The sequence below is a fragment of the Gorilla gorilla genome, chromosome 3 (genome assembly GCF_029281585.2).
Source record: "Gorilla gorilla gorilla isolate KB3781 chromosome 3, NHGRI_mGorGor1-v2.1_pri, whole genome shotgun sequence".
In the NCBI taxonomy this organism is placed as follows: Eukaryota; Metazoa; Chordata; class Mammalia; order Primates; family Hominidae; genus Gorilla; species Gorilla gorilla.
In genome coordinates this window covers 94,211,389-94,228,808 of record NC_073227.2, presented here as the reverse complement: position 1 = coordinate 94,228,808, position 17,420 = coordinate 94,211,389, and positions in this window count along the sequence as shown.

Sequence of the window (17,420 nt, the reverse complement as noted above, 5' to 3'; positions counted from 1 at the left end):
ATCATGAGGACCAAAGTCAATCAATGCTGGAATGCTGGTGCCTCATAAATTACTGCCTAAGAATTACCTTGATCTAACTATACTGAGAACACTTTCAAGTTGCCACCTTTATCAGCAAGGGCATGGGAAGAAGCCTTTCCTCCTGGGAAAAGCTCAAGTCACACAGAAACTCCCTGTTGTTGTTTCAACAGTCATGGAGTGATAAAGTTTAAATTTACTTAAACTCCCTGTGAGTTGTAAGCAGTCATCAGAAAATGTCCACAAACTAGATACTTACTGCTTAGTCATGGGCTCTATCAATAAAACCAAACCACCAAAGGATATTTTGTTCTTGGAAGCTGTTCTGCATTTTTGTAATTTTTCATTTTTTTCTTCTAAGGACTGTGGTAAAAATAGCTTCTTCTGTAATATATAGAACATTGAAGGTTTAGTTGGTTTTAAATATGTATCCCTATCTTCTCTTTATAAAAGACAATTCTTATTTATTACAAAGAGCAGAAAATACAGAAGAAATAAAAATATTTTTCATAAACTGTATTTTCACCACTTAATTTTTTTATTTTTGAGAATGTTAGTCATTTGATATCTTTACAAGTTGAACTGCTAACTTTTAATAAAGTATTTATTTGTACACACCATAAAGAAAACACTTAGTAATTTACTTAATTATATTGCTATTAGTTTGGGAGCATTCCTGTCCAAATTTTCAGAGTATGAAAGCATGTTCCAGGGTAATATAAAATGTTTTCCTTGGCTGGAGAACAAATAGCTAACTCATGTGATATTGCATTCACTTATACATATATAGTCTTGTGTATATTTATATTCACTGTGTCTATGTGTGTATGAATGTATGCATGTTTTTCTACACCTTTACATACATATAAACTCACACACACATAAAACAAGTTTACAATACAATACTTATACCTGTTTTGTACTATGCATCCTGATATTTTATTTTCTATCCTATCCTATCCTACCATATTTCACTTTTTAGAAGATGTTGGCCACAACTCTATAAAATGATTTTATAATCCACTGATGTGTCATGATGTGTAGTTTAAAAGCACTAATCTAGTTCATTGATTAAAAAGTTAGGTTCTGATGGTCCATATTGGAGTCCACACTTCAAGCAAGATGCATGGGGGAGTCAGTAAGAACAGGATGCTGAGGACCAACTGGATAGTTAAATCTCCTGGTCTGTAGTCTTCCTTCAATTTCAATCTCCATCCCTGATCTAGGGTTGGAGTCTCTGGGAAACCCATGAAAAATAGCTTCTGTGGTAAAGATGTCACACCAAACAGGATATTGTCTGGACTGCTGGGATTCTAAGTCCTTTTTAGCTGGGGCTACCATTTATATTCATTACCCATCTACTTCAGTCATGTACATTCTAGTTGGTTCCTAATGCACAACTTAATAGAGGACTAAAAATACATTGATTTCTAGGAAGCCTTAGATAAAAATCAAGCATGTTCACAATTAATGGACTTAAGTAGCTGTTTTATACCTATTTCCTCTTCTCATACGGCTCTTTTCCCTCTTAGTCCTGTAGATGCTGGCATTAGCCCAGTGAGCTTTTGTGTAAGTTTGGGTTATATCTCAACTTTGATTCTGTGTGACCCCAAGTCTCCTCAGTTTCCTTATCTGCAAAATAAGGACAATAATGTCCACTTCATAGGGCTCTTGAAAGGAATACATTGCACTTATAATAGGACACAGCATGGATTCTGACTCAGAATTGGAACGTAGTAAGTAAATAGGACTTTTATTCTCTTTCCTTGGAGTTTCACCACCAGAGCGTATAACATTTCCAGTAGTGGCAGCCACAATCTGTGAGCTAGCAAGCAACCTGTTGAGAACACAACCAACAAGAACTTCTCCTGCACAGAACCACAATCAAAAGAAGACAACAAGTTAAGAAGATTTTAACATGATAGACCAAGGTGGTGTTTTCCACTTACAGTAACAAATAAAAGAAAATCAAATACCAAAACCACAATGTTGATGGGGAGTTTATCATGGCTAACTAAAACCATTTTATGCCTGCCTCCTCCACTTAGAAAAACCAGAGCAGTATATAGACAGTGACAGTATGAGTACATTATCCAAGAGATGATGTTGGAATTCAACAGAGAAGTAACAGGAGAAACTAAAATCTGAGAGGAAGAAGGAGAAGAGGCAGCCTCCTTTCCCAGGTTAGGCTAGGAGCTGGGAGTGACTTCCTAATGCAAAGAAGGGGCAAGTAATAGACTTCTAGCAGTTCATATCCCCACTGTGAAATAGTATAATCCTTGCCATGAAAGAGCCCTCTGACCCTCCCAAACCCTGAAACTAACATGAAGACCAGCCAGGAGACTGTGGGATGGAACTGCTCCAGCGAGGGAGCTCACACTAGGTTCCACATTCTTTCTGAGAGGTAAGTGGCTACAGCAACTAGCTTCTGCCAACTTCATGCTATCCTGGGACCCAGCAGTGCTGGGACTGGGGCGTTATGAAAACTTGGGTTGTCATTGCTGGGACAGGAGAGCAAGTAGGGATCACTCTCATTGCCAGCGCTAGGAAATGAGCTAGGCCTGAGAGGCAGCAACTAGTGCCAGGAAGTGAGTGATCTGAGGTGGGGTCACAAGGTGAGTGAAAGTTGCTGCTGGGACTTGGCTGCAAGCTGAGTGAGGGCTCTTGAAGCCAGGGTAGGGGAGGCAAATCCCATAAGGACTAGGGTTTGAAGGGCTTGCATGTTCCCCATCTGCCAGCACAAGGATGTGACCAGAGGGATGCCTCACCCTCTTCAGTGGCAAGCCCTCAACAAAGCTGCTTCTACCCGTCTGCCATACACTCTGCCTGGGACCTGAGAATTGCTCTCCTCTTGCCCCCCATGGCTAGTGCCTACTCTCACCACCAGGGTGCCTGAGCACAAGCTATCCAACCTAGCCGCACCACCACCTCTTCGACAAAGCACATAGCCTGGGGTCCTGGAGACTGTCCAACCCAATCCACCACCCTGAGAACTTCAGTAGCTCTTTCAGGGGCCTGGGGTGTGGTCTAAACTCCTAGCCGCTACCCCTTCAGGTGGCAACTACCTCTCAAATGGATATGCTGTGGGCCTGGATACCAGTGCACCCAGCCCACTGTACCCACTGCCAACATCAACACACACTGCTAGGGACCCAGAGAATTTTCTTTCCAGTGCTACTTCAAATGCCCATGTCATGTCAACTGTCCAGAGGCCTGAGAACCTGCCCACCTATTGATCTACCATTGCCACTACTGGCCTCCAAGCATGCTGCCTAGAGGCCCAAGAATTAACACACTGGTAAAAACCAAGACATGTAGCAGTGTGCACTTCCCTAGGGCATAAAGATAGGCATACTCAGCCAACTGCTACCACCACTGTGGCCTAAAGACTGGCCCACAAAACATACTAGTCCACAGCAAAATTTCACCAGTCTCCATTAATGACTGCACCCTAACTCATGAAGGAAATCACAAATACTACTAATGTTGTTTACAACCAAATAAATCACCCGGAGACTATGCTACTGTGTACCCAGAATCACAGCCAAAGTGCCCTACCCACTGAATACCATAGATACATCTCCAGAAAACAGTCCTCCTCTACTAAAAGTAAATGTCAAAACGGAAGAAGCAACTGTTGTACTACATGTGTGGACATCAATGTAGGCACGCTGGAAACACAAAAAGCAAGAAAATATGACACCTCCAGAGGAACACATTAATTATCCAGCAATAGATCTTTTTTTTTTCTTTCCTGAGATGGAGTCTGGCTCTGTTGCCCAGGCTGGAATGCACAATCTCAGCTCACTGCAGCTCTGCCTCTTGAGTTCAAGCAATTCTCCTGCCTCAGCCTCCCCAGCAGCTGGGTCTACAAGCATGTGCCACTGTGCCTAGCTAATTTTTTTATTTTTAGTAGAGATGGGGTTTCACCATGTTGGCCAGGCTGGTCTTGAACTCCTGACGTCAGGTGATCTGCAAGCCTAGGCCTCCCAGAGTGTTGGGATTATAGGCGTGAGCCACCATGCCTGGCCAATAGATGTTAATGAAAAAGAAAATTTCATTTCCCAATAAAGAATTCAAAATATTGTTTTTTTCAAAATATTGATTTTTTTTTTGAGACAGGATCTCACTGTGTTGCCCAGGGCTGGAGTACAGAAGTGTGATCTCAGCTCACTGCAACCTCCACCTCCTGGATTCAAGTAATCCTCTCACCTCAGCCTCCCAAGTATCTGGGACTACATGCATGTGCCATCATGCTTGGCTAATTTTTTTTTTAGAGGTAGGGTTTCACCATGTCACCTATGCTGGTCTCAAATTCCTGAGTTTGAGAGATCCACTCACTTCAGCCTCCCAAAGTATTGAGGTGTGAGCCACAATGCCTGGCCAAAAACATTGATTTTAAGGGATCTCAGTGATATTCAAGAGAATTCTGAAAAATAACACAAAAAACTTTAAAAATTCAGAATATGAATGAGAAATTTACCAAAGCAACAGATATTTTCAATAAGAACCAAATAAAAGTTTAGAACTGAAGAATCCATTAAAGGAAATATAAAATACATTTGAAAGGGTCAACAGTAGACTAGACCAAGCAGAAGAAAGAATCTTAGAACTTGAAGATAGGTCTTTTGAAATAATCCAGTCAGACAAAAGTAAACAAAAAATAATAAACAAGAAAGAGCAAAGCCTTTGTGACATTTGGGACAACATAACATGACAAGATAAACAAATTGTCGGTATTACTAAGGGTGAAGAAACAAAGATTAGAAAACCTATTTAATGAAATAATAGATGAAAATTTCCAAAGTCTAGCAAGAGATTTCGACATTTAGATGTAGGTGGCTGAAAGAAGCCAGGTAATACAATGCAAAAAGGTATTCCCTATGGCTGTCTAAAGTCAAAGTTTTTTTTTTTTCTACTTTTTAATTACAGCCATTCGAACTGGTGTGAGATGGTGTCATATGGTTGGTTTGATTTTCATTTCTCTAATGTTTAGTGATGTTGAGCATTTTTTCACATGCTTTTTAGCCAAATACATGTCTTCTTTTGAAAAGTGTCTGTTTATGTCATTTACCCACTTTTAAAGGAAGTTGTTTGGTTTTTGCTAGTAAATTTCTTTAAGTTCCTTATAGATTCTGGATATTAGACCTTTGCCAGATGCAGAGTTTGCAAACATTTTCTCCTACTCTGTATGATGTCTGTTTACTCTGTTGATAGTTTCTCACTGTGTGGAAGCTCTTTAATTGGATCCCATTGGTGAATTTTTGCTTTTATTGCGATTGTTTTTGGTGTCTTTGTCACAAAATCTTTGCCCATTCCTATTTCCTGAATGGTATTGACTTTTATCTTCCAGGGTTTATATAGTTTTAGGTTTTATATTTAAGTCTTTAACCCATCTTGAGTTGATTTTTGTATCTGGTGTAAGGAAGGAGTTCAGTTTTGATCTTCTGCATATGGTTTGCCAATTATCCCAGTACAACTTATTGAATAGGAAGTCATTTCACCATTGCTTGGTTTTATCAGGTTTGTCAATGATCCAATGATTTTAGATGTGCAGCACTATTTCTGGCTCTCTATTCTGATCCATTGGTCTATATGTTTTGTTTTGTTTTTTAAACCAGTACCAGACTGTCTTGGTTAACATAGACTTGTAGTATAATTTAAAGTCAGGCAACAAGATACCTCCAGCTTTATTATTTTTGCTTAGGGCTACCTTGGCTATCCAGACTCTTTGTAGCTTTTATATATATTTTAAAATAGTTTTTGCTAGTTCTTTGAAGTAAGTCATCTGTAGTTTGTTAGAAATAACATTGAATCTGCACATTGCTTTGAGCAGTTCGGCCATTTTAACAATATTGATTCTTTCTAACAATGAACATGGAAAGTTTTTGCATTTGTGCCATCTCTGATTTCTTTGAGCAGAATTTTGTAATTCTAAGTGTAGAGATCTAATAGTATTCCTAGGTATTTTATTCTTTTGTGGCAATTGTGAATGGGATTGCACTCCTGATTTGGCTCTCAGTTTGACTGTTGTTGATGTACAGGAATGTTAATAATTTGTGCAATTGATTTTGTATCCTGAGATTTTGCTGAAGTTGTTTATCAGCTGAAGGAGCTTTTGTGCCGAGATGATGAAGTTTTTTAGATATAGACTCATGGCATCTACAAACAGGGAGAGTTTAACTTTCTTTCTTCCTATTTGGATGCCTTTTATTCTTTCTGTTGCCTGATTGCTCTGGTCAATACTATGTTAACTACAAGTGGTAAGATGGGGCATCTTGTGTTTGTTTTAAAGGAGAATGCTTCCAGCTTTTGCTCATTCAGTGTGATGCTGACTGTGGGTTTGTCACAGATGGCTATTATTATTTTAAAATATGTTCCTTCAATGTCTATTTTATTGAGGGTTTTTAGCATGAAAAGATATTGAATTTTATCAAAAGCTGTTTCTGCATCTATTGGAATAACCATGTGGGTTTTATCTTTAGTTCTGTTCATGTGATGAATCACATTTATTGATTTTCATATGTTGACCCATCCTTTATCCCAAGGATAAAGCCTACTTGATCATGGTGTGTAAGCTTTTTGATGTGTGCTGGATTTGGTTTGCCAGTATTTTGTTGAGGATTTTTGCATCAATGTTCATCAAGGATATTGGCCTGAAGTTTCTTTTTTTGTAGTGTTTCCGTCACGTTTTGGTATCCATATGATGCTGGCCTCATAGAATGAGCTAGAGAGGAGCTCCTCCCTCAGTATTTTTTGAATAATTTTGGTAGAAATGGTAACAGCTCTTCTTTATACACATGGTAGAATTCTGCTGTGAGTCTGTTGGGTCCTGACTTTTTTTGATTGGTTGACTTTTTATTACTGATTTGATTTTGAAACTTATTATTGGCCTGTTTAGGGATTAAAATCTTTCCTGGTTTAGTCTTGGGAGGGTGTATGTGTCCAGGAATTTATCCATTTCTTCTAGATTTTCTAGTTTGTATGCATAGAGGTGCTCATAGCAGTGTTTGATTTTTCTTTCTGTACTTCTGCAGGGTCAGTGGTAATGTACCCTTTGTTAATTCTAATTGTGTTTATGTGGGTCTCCTATCTTTTCTTCTTTATTACTCTACCTAGTGGTGTATCTATTTTATTAGTTTTCAAAAAAACAACTTCTAGATTTCTTGATCTATTGTATGGTTTTCTGTGTCTCAGTTTCTTTCAGGTCAGCTTTAATTTTGGTTATTTCTTGTCTTCTGCTAGCTCTGGGGTTGATTTGCTCTCACCTCTGTATTTCTTCTAGCTGCAATGTTAGGTTGCTAATTTGAGATCTTTCTAACTTTTTGATGTAGGCATTTACTGCTATAAATTTCCCTCTTAATACTGCCTTAGCTGTGCCCCAGATATTCTGGTATGTTTTATTTTTGTTTTCATTACTATTAAAGAACTTCTTGATTTCTGCTTCAGTTTCATTATTTACTCCAAAGTCATTCAGGAACAGATTGTTTAATTTCCATGTAATTTTCTGATTTAGAGTGACTTTCTTTGTATTGATTTCTATTTTTACTGTGCCATTGGCTGAGAATGTGGTTGGTATTATTTCAATTTTTTAAAATATTTGAGGATTGTTTTATGTCTGATTGTGTAGTTGATTTTAGAGTATGTGCCATGTGGCAATGAAAAGACTATGTATTCTGTTGTTTTGGGTGAAGAGTTTTATAGATGTCGATTTAGTCTGTTTGGTCAAGTATTGAGTTCAGCTCCTAAATATCTTTGTCGATTTTCTGCCTCAATGTTCTAAAACTGTAAGTGGATTGTTGAAGTCTCCCACTATTATTGTGTGACAATCTAGGTCACCTTTTGGGTATCCAAGAACTTTATCAATCTGGGTGGTCTTGTGTTGGGTGCATACGTATTTAGGACAGTTACATGTTCTTGTTGAATTGAATCTTTTACCATTATGTATACCCTTCTTTGTCTTTTTAATTCTTGTTGGTTGAAATTCTATTTTGTCTGAAATTAGGATTACTGCCCCTGCTTTTTTCTGTTTTCCATTTGCTTGGTAGATTTTTCTTCATGCCTTTATTTTGCACCTATGTGTTTCACTGCATGTGAGATGTGTCTCTTGAAGACAGCATAACAATACGTCTTGGTTCTTTAACCAGTTTGCCATTCTGGGCCTTTTAATTGGGGCATTTAGCTCATTTACATTCAAAGTTAGTGTTAATATGTATGGATTTGATCCTGTCACCATGTTTTCAACTGGTTATTTTGCAGACTTGTGTGCTTGCTTTATAGTGTCACTGGTCTGTGTACTTAAGTGTGTTTTTGTAGTGGCTAGTAAGAGTATTTTCTTTCCATATTTAGAGCATCTTTCAGGACCTCTTCTAAGGCAGGCCTGGTGGTAATGAATTTCCTCAACATTGCTTATCTGAAAAGGATTCTATTTCTCCTTCACTTATGAAGATTATTTTAGTTGGATACGAAATTCTTGGTTGGAAATTTTTTCTTTAAGAATGTTGAATATAGGTTCCCAATCTCTTCTGGCTTGTAGAGTTTCTGCTGAAAGGTCCACTGTTAGCCTGATGGGGTTCTCTTTGTAGGTGACCTTACCTTTCTCTCTATCTGCCTTTGACATTTTTTTCTTTTATTTTGATACTAGAGAATCTCAAGATTATGTGTTTTCCAAGTTGCTTGCTTTCTCTCTGGCTCTTTCAGGGACACCAATAAATCATAGATTTGGTCTCTTCATATTATTCTATGTTGCTCTGGTATATTGTTCATTCTTTTTTATTGTTTTTGCTTTATTTCTGGCTGACTGAGTTATTTCAGAGTCAACCTTCAAGCTCTGAGATTTTTTTCCTCCACTTGATCTATTCTGCTGCTAATACTTGTGACCGTATTACAAAATTCTTGTAGTGTATTTTTCAGCTCTATCAGATGTTTTTTAAAAATATGATTTAATCTATTAGCTCCTGTATTATTTTATTGTGATTGTTAGATTTTTTGGATTGAATTATTTAATGGTCTCCAAAATCTCAATGATCTTCATTCCTATCCATAATCTGAATTCTATTTTTGTCATTTCAGCTATTTCAGCCCAGTTAAGAATCCTTGCTCAGAAACTAGTACAGCCATTTTCAGGGAATAAGACACTCTGGCTTTGTGATTTGCTAGAGTTCTTTTATTTGTTCTTTCTCATCTATGTGGATGGGTTTACCTTTAACTGTGGTATAAATTGAAGACCACCAGTAGACTTCTTTTTTAGATGCTTTCAGAGGGTCAAAGCTTTTTGCAGGGTCTTTATTTTTAGCTGAATTCTTGTCATTGATATCACAGAAGGGTGTATTAACAAATTATTTTTGGTGTTGAAGTTTTGGGCTGCAATCTGGTAGGTGGTACTTAAGTGTAATGGCCAGTAGGTAAGCTTTTGCTCAGTCACATGGCTTCTCTGTATTTCTTCATGACTATAGCCATGCTCCTTCTCAGCACTCTGAAAGTAAGAGCTCCTCTCTCACTTCAGTGCTGGCTGAAGATGTCAATTTAACACTGCTGGGCTGTGTATCTCAGCTCTGGGGCAATGTCAGGCTTTATGTTCCCTCCCAAGCTTAGAGGTAACAGGGGAAAGGAACTTTGCAGTGGTTGTGACAGAGAGTCTTTCACTTATCTTTTGGGGCTCCATCTTGAGAGGTGTGGAGCTGCTATCAGTCAGTGTGATCAACCTGGGTTGCGGCAGCTGTCCTGTGAGCCCAAGCCAGGGAGGCATGCCTTGTGACAAGTGAGGGTGGGGAAAGAGGGCAGACAGACCAGTAACTTCTCCATAGGGCAATCAAAGCTTGCTCAAGGTGCAGTTGAAGCACTAAGGGTCTTTGCTTATTTCCCAGGGCAAGGGCAGAAAGCGCAGTACCACTGCAGTGGCAGTGGTAGAGGGGTTTTCAGTAGCCTCTGGGAACTCCACCTCTGAGAACCATATAGCCACAGTTCCTGGGAATGTTCAGCCAGGGGTTGAGGTGGCTGCACTGGTAGCCTGAGCTGAGGACCCCCCTTGTTGGGGACTTGGGGGTTGAGGGTTTACAGGGAGGAGAGACTGGCTTCCTCTCTGTATAGTGACTGTGGTGTGCTGTAAGCTTGGGTGAAGCCCTCAGGCTCAATTTCTTCCCCAGCCTGTGAGCAGAAGAGACAGAACATTGTTGTGACAGTGGCAGAAAGGAACATTGATTGCCTCTTGGAGCCCCTTCCCAGGAAATTCAGAGCCACTACCAGTGGGTATTCTCAGCTGTTTGTGGGGCATCTAAACTGTGGACCTGAGCAGGGGGCCCTGCCTGCTGAAGAGTGGGTGCTAGGGGCTCACAGGGAAGATAGACTGAACTCCTCTCTGTATGGTGGCTGTGGAGTGCTTGGGTGCCAGTGAAGTGACTAGGCCCTTTGTTCCTTCCTCAGCCCAAAGGTGGTTAGGGCAGTACTACTGCAGCTGCAATGGCCAAGAGGTTGTGGGTTGACTCTGAGATTTCCTCCTCAGAGAAATGCTGAGCTGCCCCCAATTGAAGTGTTCAAGTGGGGGCAGGGTGGTTGTGCTGGAGTCCAAGGTTAGGAGGCCTCACCAACTAAGGAGAAGTTGGGATGAGAACCTGCATGTAAAACAGTCTGGCCATTTTTTGATGAAGCAGCTGCACTGTGCTAGGGTTACATGTTAGTCCCTCATCACCACATACTCTCCAGATCCTGAAGGCAACAATAGCGAGGGCTGTGAGAAAGCAAAGATGGCAGCCTACCACTCCCTTTAGGGGCTCTGTGTCATGGAAATGCAGAGCTGCTACCAACCTGAGAGCCCTGATGGGAAGCGGTTGGAGTCCCAGGTTGGGAGCTCCCATCTACTGAGGAGAAATGTGGGATCCACATAAAAAAAAGAGTCTGGCCATTTTTCTGTGGGACAGCTGTGCTGTGCTGGGGGTTTGCGCCAGTCCCTAGTCACTGTAGGCTCTCCAGAGCCTGAAGGCAACAACAGTGAGGGCTGCAAGGCAGGAAAGTTGCTGCCCCCTTGCCCTGGAGATCTGTCCTGGGGAAGTGCAGAGCTGCTACTAGTCTCATAACCCCAGTGGTGGGAGGCTGGAGTCCTAGACCAACGGGTCTCATCCTGTGAGGTGCAGTGTAAGTGAAGCCTGTAGACAGTTGCTGCTCAACCCCCTGGATTTGGCTCCTTTCCTGGATGTGCGTAAAGGAGACTAACCTCCCCCTTTGCCAGAGCTGAAGCCACTAATGCTGGAATGCCTGGGGATCAAAGGCTTTTGGGACTTTGGCTATGCCTCAGCAGTGGCTCTGCTGAGACTCCCATAGCTTTGCATATCAGTCTGAAGGTTTTTGTGGGATGAGCTCACAAGGGCATCTCCTGAGACCAGGGCTTGCAAAGATCTATGGACCAAGTGTGTGTCCCAGGGTTTCTCATTCTCTCACCATTTCCCAGTGGTCGGGGAGCCTCCTCTGGCTCCATGCCACTGTCAGGTAGGCATTAATCTATTCTTGCTCCTCTCTGTTCTCCTTGGGTTGAGTTGTTTGTTTGATGAATCCCTGGGTTTGTGCCCACCTGGGTGTTTCAATTGAAGATGTAGTATTTATTCATCACTTTTTCTTCTCTTTGTGAAAGTAGTGCACACTAACTGCTTCTAGTCAGCCATTTTGGCCATCATGTAAACTAAAACTTTTTAAAAAATATTTTCGCTCCCTCTTAACATTGAGAAATGGTAGATTAACTGAATGGATTTGATCTCCTTGACAGGCAATATCGTCATAGACGTGAAATCTGTATCCATTCACCTAAGTACTTCTGTGGCTTTTTAGATCCCTTTAAAATTAGAGAGAAAAAAGAAAGTAAACAAGACTCATGGAGACCTGACATCTCACAGTAATACTGTGGATTATTTCAATTACTGCACTTCTAAACTCTATGTATTATACTTATTCTTCATTCTGAGTGTTGAAACGATGAATCAATCTTCGTTTACGAACAATAAAAGAAAGATATGATGGAATATGAATATGGTTGCAGGACAATAGTCACAAAACATTTACAACAGCAAGTTAAAAGCATTATATTGTTTTATGTGTCAGGGCATGTGGACATTTTGTTGGTGTAAGGGTTTGTCCTCACATAAATTATTAAGCTATTTCATCAGTTATAAACATCTTATGACCATGGGTCATGACTGGCAAAGAATGTGCCTTGCTAGTATCAGGGCACCTGGACATTTTCTTGTTGTAGAAGTTTGTCCTTACAGCATTATTAACCTCCTTCATCAGTCATAAACATCTTATGACCATTGGTCATGTCCGACAAAGAAAGTGCCTTGCTAATTTTAAGATGGAGTTGATTTTAAAATGGTGTGACCCTGGGTCTCCTATGCTTCCCAAGCAAATCATCAATAACAATGTATAAGAGATAAATAAAGGATCAAAGAATGTATAAACAATGAGAAAACAATTAACAATATGACAGGTCCTCACATATCAATAATAACCTTGAACATAAGTGGATTAAATTTTTCTCTTAAAAGATATAGAATGGCTGAATGAAATTAAAAGCATGATCCAACTATATGCTACTTACAAGAAACTCTCCTTACTGGTAAAGACAGATACAGACTAAAATAAAGAGATGAAAAAGCATATTCCACACAAGTGGAAACAAAAAGTGAGCAGAAGTAGCTATGTTTATGTAACATGGAGTCTTAGTCGAGAACAGAAAAAAAAAGATGAAGAAAATCATTATATGACAAAGGAATTAATCCAGTGAAAGAATATAACAATTCTAAATATATATACACCCAACACTAGAGCACCCAGATTCAAATACTACTAGGCCTAAAGAGAGGACAGAAACATAATAGTGGGGTCTTTACCACCTCATATCGGCGTTAGATGGATCATCTAGATGGAGAATCAAAAAATAAATGTTGGACTTAAACTGTATTTAGGTCAACTGAACCTAAGAGACCTTTACAATAGCAGCAAAATACATTCTTTTTATCAGCAATGGAACATTCTCCAGAATAGAGCATACATTAGGTCACAAAATACGTCTCAGCAAATTGTTAAAAGTCAAAATCATATCAAATATCTTCATAGATGGAAATGGAATAGAATTAAAAATCAATACCAAGAAGAACACTGGAAATAATACAAACACATGGAAATTAAACAACATGCTCCTAAATGACCACGGGGTAAAGAAAAGAGTTAAAATGAAAATTTGAAAATTTAAAAATTCCATGAAAAAAATGAAGATGGAAACACAACATACCAAAACCTGTGGTATATAGCAAAAGCAGTGCTAAGAAGCAAGATTATAGCAATAAATGCCTATATTAAAAAGGAGAATTTGGGAGGGCAAGAGGGCTGACTAGATGCAGCCGGGTCAAGCAGCTCCAACTGAGGAACTGAGATGACTAGCATGCTCCTAACAAATCTGCAGAGGGAAGGCACAGAGTATGGGTGGATAGAAGACACAGAAGCTGGGCTGAAGGGGGAGAAAGCGGGGAACCCTACATGGGGCTACAGCACACCCAGACTCCTTCCTAGCTTCCAATGGCTCCAGGAGAATGGGTGAGTTGAACTGGTAAGGAGCAACCTGCTTTCCCCACAGGTGTCTGGAAACCAATAGGAGGAGACCTCTTTACCATCACAGACACTTGAGTTGGCAGGGAGAGCTGCTTAGGGAAGTGGTAGGGGCAGCAAGCCAGCTGATGTGGAGCCCAGAAGGTTTGGTGCGGGAGCATCTGTAGCAGAGTACAGCCAGTGATGACCATCCCTAGGCTTGACTTGCTCCTATAGGAGACTTTAGCCCTAGTGGAACTGTCAAGTCCTGAACTCTACGGGGCAGTCTTGCCCATCAGATAGGGCTGGTCCAATCTGAGCACCTCTTGGTCTGCTGACCTCTCCCAGGGCCCTGACTGACCATAGCTGCTTGCAGGGAAACCTTGCATACCCTGGAGGCCCACCCCATAGCTTCTGCACTGGCAGACTCATGCCTGACTGGTGAAGAGATCCAGCAGAGCAGCCCCTACAGCCACACACCAGCCTGCATTCTCCCTCCCCATACTGAAGCTTCCCCCACATCCATTGCTACTCCCCACATTACTTTGCTGGTGTCTGCCTGCAGGTGGCAGATTTTGCTTTCCTTGTCCTGCCAGCGCACAGGAATACATGCGGTCCTCACCCCTCCCAATGGTAACCACCATCACAGACTGAGTCTTGCCGGGGACAGAGACAGCCAGTCCCAGCCCCACCAGTCACCTGTTCTTGCACTAACACCACGCAGAGAACAATAGATCCTTCTCTGCCCTGAGAAATCACTCCTGCTTGCAGGGCATAGAGAAGGCACACAGAATTGTGCTCGCCAGTGCCCTGCACTTAAGCCAACATCACCGGAAGATAAGCCCACAAATATGAGAAAGAATCAGTGCAAGAACTCTGAAAATTCAAAAAGCCAGAGTGCCTTCCTTCCTCTAAGCAACCATATCACCTCTCCAGCAAGGGTTCTGAACAGGGCTGAAATGGCTTAAACGACAGAAATAGAACTCAGAATATGGTTAAGAAGAAAGATCATTGAGTTATAGGAATATGCTGAAACACAATTCAAGAAAGCTACAAATCATGATAAAGCAATGGAGAAGCTGACAAACCAAATGGCCAGTACAGAAAAGAATGTAACCAATCTGATAGAGCTGAAAACTCACTACAAGAATTTCATAATGCAAGCATAAGTATTAATAGCATAATAGACCAAGGAGAGGAAAGAATCTCATGGCTTGAAGGCTCACTTTCTGAAATAAGACAGTCAGAAAAGAATAGAGAAAAAATAATGAAAAGGAACAAACAAAATCTCTGAGAAATATGGGATTATGTAAAGAGACCCAATCTGGAAACTCATTGGTGTCCCTTAAAGAGATGGAGAGAATAGAACCAACTTGAAAAATATATTTCTGGATATAATCCATAAGAATATCCCCAACATAGCTAGAGAAGACAACAGTCAAATTCATGAAATGCAAAGAACCTCAGTAAGATACTTCACAAAAAGATGATCCCCAAGACACATAGTCATCAGATTCTTCAAAGTCAAAATGAAACAAAAAATGTTCAAAGCAGCTAGAGAGAAAGGTCAGATCACCTACAAAGGGAAGTCCATCAGACTAACAGTGGACATGTCAGCAGAAACCATACAAGCCAAAAGAGACTGAGGGTCAATATTCAACATTTTCAAAGAAAAGAAATTTTAACCCAGAATTTTATACCTGGCTAAACTGAGCTTCGTAAGTGAAGGAGAAATAAAATTCTTTTCAGACAAGCAAATTCTGAGGGAATTCATTACCACCAGACCCCTCTTACAAGAGCATGTGAAGGAAGCACTAAATGTGGAAAGAAAAGACCATTACTAGCCATTACAAAAACACACTGGAGTACACAAACCGGTGACACTATAAAGCAGCCACATCAAGAACTGTGCTGAGCATAAACAAGTCTGAAAAATAACCAGCTGAAAACATGATGACATGAACGAATCCACACATATCAACACTAAACTTGAATGTAAATGAGTTAAATTCCCCAACTAAAAGGTGCACAGTGGTGAGCTGGATAAAGAACCAAGACCCGTTGGTATACTGTCTTCAAGAAAACCATCTCACATGCAGTGACACAGAGAGTCACAAAATCAAGAAATGGAGAAAAATCTACCAAGCAAACAGAAAACAGAAAAAAGCAGGGATAGAAATCCTAATTTCTGACAAAACAGACCAACAAAGATCAAAAAAGACAAAGAAGTGCATTACATAATAGTAAAGGGTTAAATTCAACAAGAAGATATAACTGTCCTAAATAAATATGCACCCAATACAAGAGGACCCAGACTCATAAAGCAATTCTTAGAGATCTACAAAGAAACATAGACTCCCACAAAATAATAGTGTGAGACTTCAACACTCCACTGACAGTATTAGAGACAGAAAATTAACAAAGATATTCAGGACCTAAACTCAGTACTGGATCAAACGGACCTAGTAGACATCTACAGAATTCTCCACCTCAAAATAACAGAATATGCATTCTTCTTATTGCCACATGGCACCTACTCTAAAATCAATCACATAATTGGAAGTAAATCACTCCCTAGCAAATGCAAAAGAACTGGAATCAAAACAAACTATCTCTTGGACCACTGCTGTATTAGTCTGTTCTCATGCTGCTAATAAAGACATACCCAAGACTGGGTAATTTATAAAGAAAAAGAGGTTTAATGGATTCACAGTTCCACGTGGCTGGAGAGGCCACACAATCATGATTGAGTGCAAAGGAGGAGCAAAGGCACATCTTACATGGCAGCGGGTAAGAGTGTGTATGCAGGTGAACTTCCCTTTATGAAACTATCAGATCTCATGAGACTTATTTACTATCACAATAAATGAGATAAATTGGCCATAATAAAGGAGCTGCAGGCTCCACACAAGTTTGAAATCCAATAGGGCAGGCATTACGCCTTGAAGTTCCAAAATAATCTCCTTGACTCCATGTCTCATATCTAGGTCATACTGACGCAAGAGGTGGCTTCCCGTGGTCTTGGACAACTCTGACCCTGTGGCTTTGCAGGGTACAGCTCCCCTGCCACTGATTTCATGGGTTGGTGTTGAGTTTCTGTGGCTTTTCCAGGCACACAGCACATGCTGTCAGTGGATCTACCATTCTGGGGTCTAGAGGACAGTGGCCTTCTTCTGACAGCTCCCATAGGTAGTGCCCCAGTGGGGATTCTGTGTGGTTGCTCCAACCCCACACTTCCCTTCCATACTGCCATAGCACAGGTTCTTCATGCAGGCCCTGCCCCTGCAGCAAATTTCTGCCTGAACATCCAGACATTTCCATACATCCTCTGAAATCTAGGTGGAGGTTCCTGAACCTCAATTCTTGACTTCTGTACACCAGAGGCCTAACACCACATGAAAGTTGCCAAGGCTTGGGGCTTGCACCCTCTGAAGCCATGGCCCAAACTATACCTTGGCCCCTTTTAGCCACAGCTAGATTGGCTGTCACAGGGAACCAAATCCCTAGGCTTCACACAGCACAGGGTGGGGGGCGCCCAGACGTGGCTCAAGAAACCATTTTCTCCTCCTAGATCTCCAGGCCTGTGATGGAAGGGGCTGCTGTGAAGGTCTCTGCCGTGCCCTGGAGACACTTTCCCCATTGTTTTGGTGATTAGCATTTGGCTTATCGTTACTTATGCAAATTTCTGCAGCTGGCTTGAATTTCTCCTCAGAAAACGGGTCTTTCATTTCTATTGCATTGTCAGGCTGCAAATTTTTCAAACTTTTATGCTCTGCTTCCTCTTGAACACTTTACCACTTAGAAATTTCTTCTACTAGATATCTTAAATCATC